Here is a 6,000-nt window from a genome sequence, read left to right as displayed (position 1 = left end):
TTCACAAGGAGATACTTCAACTATAATTAATAATTGAGTAGGTAAAAACTATTTTTAAAAAATGGAAGTTTTGTTTTTAAGCTTGAGGAAAAATAAAACACTTTCAAAACTTTTAATTTAATTACATTGTTTAATATTTTACAATTCTTTTTGCATATCATTAGGGTGTAACATTTCTCCCCTTCTCAGGGTTAGTGTTCATATTAGATGGAAAAATGGCCCATTGTTCTGTATTGTATGAGAGTGATTTGTTTCTGTATAACTTCTTTTATAGCAAATAAAATACTAAGGATGGTTCTTGTATTGTTTTAATATCCTTATAATACTAATACCTGCAGATAAAAATTAAAATAAAAACATTCAAACAGATTATCTCTCTTCCCTAACCATGTGAGTATCATTTTTGCAACATGCAAGCTGATTCTATTATCTGAAATTTTATATTATTCCTGAAAATTTTTGGGATATTTATAAGTAATTTATGCTTCCAGTGTGTAAAGGAAATGAATTTATTGACTTTTATGTGAAATATTGGTACAAACTGGTTGTTTAAAGTAAAATAATGGTACAATGGCTGTTTTTAAGATTGGTTCTGGCAGCAACAGGGGTAACAAAGGAAATGTAGAGGCAGCCACAAAAAAATAAAATGTTTTCTTACAACTCACATGATATCATCATTACTTCACTTCCTTTAGGATGTTACTAAGGCAGAAAAACCAGAGCAAATAAGGAACCTGTAGCAGTTATCCTTGATATAAGTATCTGAATTTGGTCAGTTGATTATTACATTATTTGATATATTCTGGTCAAGCAATGTATAACAACTGATGCAACAGTCATTTACATACTCACAGGAAATGACTATGAACATGAGTTATGTTACCGACACTGATGCCTAAGATAACATCCTAAAATAAATGAAAATCTTCAATGTTATCATCTAGCTTAAGTGCCTTGTCCCCCTACTGCAATACATGTGGCATAGGTGTTATTTTTCAAGTATTCCTCCTTTGTCTTTGAATGCAGGTAAGTACAAAAGCAACTGTTGTACCAGTTTTCAGCATTGCTCCAAAGGAAAAAGTTTCTGCAGATGTCAGTTAGCCTGCAACAAGTAAAATAATTATATACGGATTTGTTATTAACTTTTTTGTTTTAAAATTTACCATTTATTTTTAACAAACTGAAAACAGTTTTTTCTGTCAGGGAAGAAAATTTATCCATAAATTTCCCAAGGAGAGTAAAGAGTTATCTAAAATCAACATATTTGAAAAAGCAGTTAAAACATACCTCTTACATAATATATACTGCAAAATCAAGGAAGTTAGCAAACTATCATCTAACCAAAACATGACCACCTGCTCAATAGTATGTTGGTGTACCTGTGGAACACAACACAGCAATGATTCTGCATGGTGTGGATTCCACAAGCCTCGGTTCATTTCCAGAGGCATGTGGCAACAAATGTTTGCACACAGGTCATGCAGTTCTCAATTTTATGGTCCACTGTTCAAGAACCTGACACCCGATATCAGCCCTGATGAGTTCCATTGGGTTTAGATCAGGTGAATTGGTGGCCAAGATAGAAATGTGAGTTCACTATCACACTCCTCAAATCACTGTAGCATGATTCTAGCCTTGTGACAGAAACAGCCTACGAGAAGATGCCATCACCATCAAGGAAGACGTCAAACATGAAGATATGCAAATGGTGTAAATTAATGTTTGTGTAGTTTGTAGCTATCATGATGTTCTTAATTACTGCCACAGGCTGCACGGAATCCCAGCTAAATGTCCCCCATTTTGAGCAGTGATTCACTTGGATGATGATGTATCTGCACTGAGCCGTTAACTTGATGTAAGAAGAAATGTAATTCATTTGACCAGGTGACACATTTCCATTGACCCATTATCTAATCTTGATGATACCACATCCACTGCAGTTGTAACCGATGATACTGTTGAGCCAGAATGGGAAGATAAAGGGGTCACCTGTTTGAGCCTCACGTTCAACACTCTGCACTGAACTGGGTGCTCTGAAACACTTGTGCCTAAACCAGTAAAGTAATCTGTCCTCAGATCTACCACAGACATCTGCTTTAATGGGGCAACTTCTGACCTGCACCTTCTGTGATGGAGCATGGACTACTGACAGCTTGTTGCCTACTCAAGATTTCACTGCCCTTCAACCTCTTTCCACAGATGCTCAAGAAGTAGCACATGGACAGCTGACCAACTTCACTGTTTCCAAGATGCTGGTTTCAAGGCATCAAGACAGAACAATATGTCATTTGGTCTCTTTCTGGGTATTTCCACATGTTTGGCCTGTATTGTTTGCTAGAATGATTCCCCATTCACCTCTGCTCCATTCATATACTTTTCTTGTCATGTCACGTGCCTGCAATGTCACCCAGCAGCAGTCGGTCTCAGTGCAGGCAGTGGTCATAATGTTGAGACACATCAGTGTATGCAAGTGTTGTTTTTCCAGTGTTGATCTTCTCTCCTTTTTATGATCAGTCTCATGTTCCCTAACCCTATACCTCAATACTTATGCCCCTTCTACAAACATGACCTTGCCATATTCTAGCCTATCATCTAATATACTTTTCCTTCATTCCTGCTTTATATTTGTTACTGCTCCTGAGTACCTCATTTTAAAAGTTCCTGTCTTCAGATTCCTGAAATAGCCTTTAAATTCCAGTCTTCAACCTGTATCAACCTTATCCTTGACTTACACATTGCCTGTGGTGATTACAAATGACAATAGCTCCTGTCTCCATTCAGTTTCTCTATCATTCAGACACTGGGTCTGAGAGAACACTAGATATTCTCCTCCTTCAAGCCAGTCATAAACTTGAAGGAGATGCCACATACCATCTGAAAAGCTATCCACCATGATTGTCAAATATGACAAGCTCCTGATTATCCAGATTAATGTGCACCCGAGACAGCACAGGTAACCAAAAAGCATGGCTGACACTAAATACAAATGTTTGTACCATAAACTGCTATTAATTATATTTACAAAACATGTTACATTTCAAAGCCCACTGCACTGCGTGTGCATTATTCGCTCGACACTGACAATTTGTTTACAAAATTACTCACAAACTATACTGCATTTTGGATTACTTGCTTTCAGTTTCACGTTTAGTGAATAACTGTCCAAATTTTCTGTTTCTGTTTTTCATTTATTTTTTAATGACTATGGTTCTTGTTATCCAGAAAATCAAAACATTGGCATAGCCAAACAAATTTTTTCATGCATACTCTGACATATCAATTTATTTCAAAGCCTTGATGTGTGTTATAATGAGCCCCTTGATCTCTTCCTCTAACGATCACACTTTGTCCACTCCATCCAAGTCATTCAGCTGCTCAGCTTCTACTTCATAGGCATTGTTGCTTAACCAGTTGTGGAAGTTTTTGCCCCACACATCTTCACAACCACAAAGCCACCTTCCACGATTAGTGCACTACTCGGCTCTGTGAAAGGTGATTTGGGGCTTAGGAAGCTTAGTATATACAAAACTCCATGTCAGAGCCTTAAATCAGCCTTTTGATTTGCACAGTTCATGACAGGTGTGTGGAACATCGCCATTGTATGAGGTTACAACAACCAGAAAAATTGGTGGTGGCAGAACATTGCTTAAACAACGGACATGGTATGAAATTTGACAAAACTGTGATATTTGCCAACACTTATGGTTTTTGGAACAGTGCCTATAAGGAGGCAGATGAAATTAGGTTGGCAGATGATTTAATTACCAGAGACAATGGGTTTCCTCTTAGCAGGACATGGGATCCTGTACTATCTCACATCAAACCAGAACATTCTTCGGTGCAGCCAGTCAAAATGTTTGAAAATTATTTTTGAGTGGGATACACTGTTGCAGCCAGTGTTCTACTAAGGGTGGCACCATCTGCACAGTCTTGGAGAGCAGCAACTGTGATGGGCAGTGCATGCACTGTGTACAGTGCAGAGGCCTATACAGGACGTCGATTTGAAGCTTGGCATCAGTTCTGAGCAGGACTCAGCAGCAGAAGCAGCATTATCCTGAAGATAGTGAACAGTTGGATCACTGAAATATTCAACTGAGTTGAGTTTAGAGTCTGGCAGCAAACCCAGAGAGACTTTAAAGACATATTATGCCGGGAAAGACTATGAAGTCACTTCAAGTACCCCTACAAAGTCAAACCACTAAGCTGTTTCACTAGATCAGTCAGACAATTAGTAGAATCATATTACTCACTACTAAAGCCTTCAAAGTCACTGACAGTTGAGAACATTGCCATTTTCTTTCATGAGCTGTAGTTGAATATGCATAAGTTGATCCCTGACAGTTGCAATGTGTTGGGTGCAGCAGCTTCAGAGGCCTACCTCAACCAGTAACATAACCTTATTTTGTAAACATCTATGTGGCAAGGTCTTATTGTTGTCACACTTCTGAGGTAGCTACTGTTTCACCTACATTTGTTAGTGCTTTGCAGTTGATAGCTAGCAACAGTGCTATGAGCTGTTGGGCATCTTCTTGCACCATCTCAACTATAGATAACATTATCTTCACATTGTCCCAAGCATTACAGATACCGTGGATTGCATCACAGCTTTCAGAAATTGATGATATCTGAATCTTCTCAGAAAAGATGTTTCATAAAATTCAACCAAGTTTCACAGCCACAAACATACCTTGGTCCATTGGCTGTAAAAGTGATGCAGTACAAGGTGGTAGGTACTTCACAAATACAGTTCGATCATTCAAAGCAAGCAAACCTTCCGTAGGATGGCAAGGTGCATTGTCCAGCAAAAGAACTGCTCTTTCAGGTAAGCATTTCCCTTCAAAATATGTGCACACAACAGGAATGAGCATAGAATTCAGTGTCTCCTTTCTGAAGCCTGTAAGAAAGTAGTGCGTTAACTTGTCCTTAGACTAGACTTAGTTTTTTTTTCCAATTTTTGTGATTAACAAGTGGTTTCCATTTGTATTCATGTTTTAAATTTGCACAGCAAATCACAGTTCACTTTTCTTTGCTAGGCTTATTTCTGATAGCATACACTTCAGTCCAAGATGCTGTCTGTTCCAAGATACAAGGAGAAAACTGTTCAGTTAGATGTGACAGCAGAAATCGCAAAAAAATCATCAGCTGTTTATTTTCCTTGTGCTAAGTTTCTTACCCTGATCAGCACTTTCTCAAGTTCTGTAGCAGTGTTTGGAGTGAATCAGTCATTGTGATGATGAAATATTGACAAGAGACATTTCACAGAACTCAAAGAAATTCTGGTCATATGTAAAGGCTGTTAGCAGCACCAAAGTTAGTGTTCAGTCCCTAGTGAATGACTGCATTTTCAAATGTTCCTTTAAAAAGAAAAACCAAGAGAATTGCTCCAATTTAATCCTTGTACCACTGAATATTTGAATGGAAAAAGTATCAGTGTCAGTGGTGTTGGGAAAAAGCTGAAATCATAAAAACCAAAAAAGCTCCAGGCACCAGTGGAATCCCTGTCACATTCTCAACTGAATTTGTTTCTGAGTTAGCCCTTCTTCTAACTGTAATCTCTTGCTGATCCCTTGAACAAATACCTGTGCCCAGGCCTTGGAAGAAGGCACAGGTCACACCCATCTACAAGAAGGGTAGTAGAAGTGATCCACAAAACTACCATCCAATGTCCTTGACATTGATTTCTTGTAGAACCTTAAAACATATTCTAAGCTCAAACATAATAAGGTATCTTGAACATAATGATGTCCTCAGTGCCAACCAGCATGGATTCTGAAGACATGGATAATGTGAAACCCAACTTGTTTTTTTTTTTTCTCACATTGCATACTGAAATCTTTGGCTCAAACAAATGGGTGGATGCAGCATTTCTTTAGTTCTGAAAAGCATATAACTCAGTACCACACCTATGCTTATTGTCAATGATATGGTCATATATGGTATCAAGTGATTTTTTATTGGATTGAGGACTTTTAGAGAGGATGCAGCATGTTATCTTGGAAG

At 38.0% G+C, this 6,000-nt stretch overlaps 1 protein-coding gene across 1 annotated transcript in view; it reads right to left on the bottom strand.

Annotated features, from left to right (window-relative positions):
- Positions 1–495: 495 nt before the first annotated feature.
- The window catches only part of LOC124711426 (fructose-bisphosphate aldolase-like), a 61,247-nt gene continuing 55,742 nt past the window's right edge, over positions 496–6,000 (bottom strand). The window contains exon 9 of the mRNA XM_047241494.1: positions 496–1,102. The gene's annotated coding sequence lies outside the window, so the exon portion shown is untranslated. The remainder of the gene's footprint in view (positions 1,103–6,000) is intronic.

The sequence above is a fragment of the Schistocerca piceifrons genome, chromosome 8 (assembly GCF_021461385.2).
Source record: "Schistocerca piceifrons isolate TAMUIC-IGC-003096 chromosome 8, iqSchPice1.1, whole genome shotgun sequence".
NCBI lineage: Eukaryota > Metazoa > Arthropoda > Insecta > Orthoptera > Acrididae > Schistocerca > Schistocerca piceifrons.
This window is presented reverse-complemented; position numbering and strand designations above follow the sequence as displayed.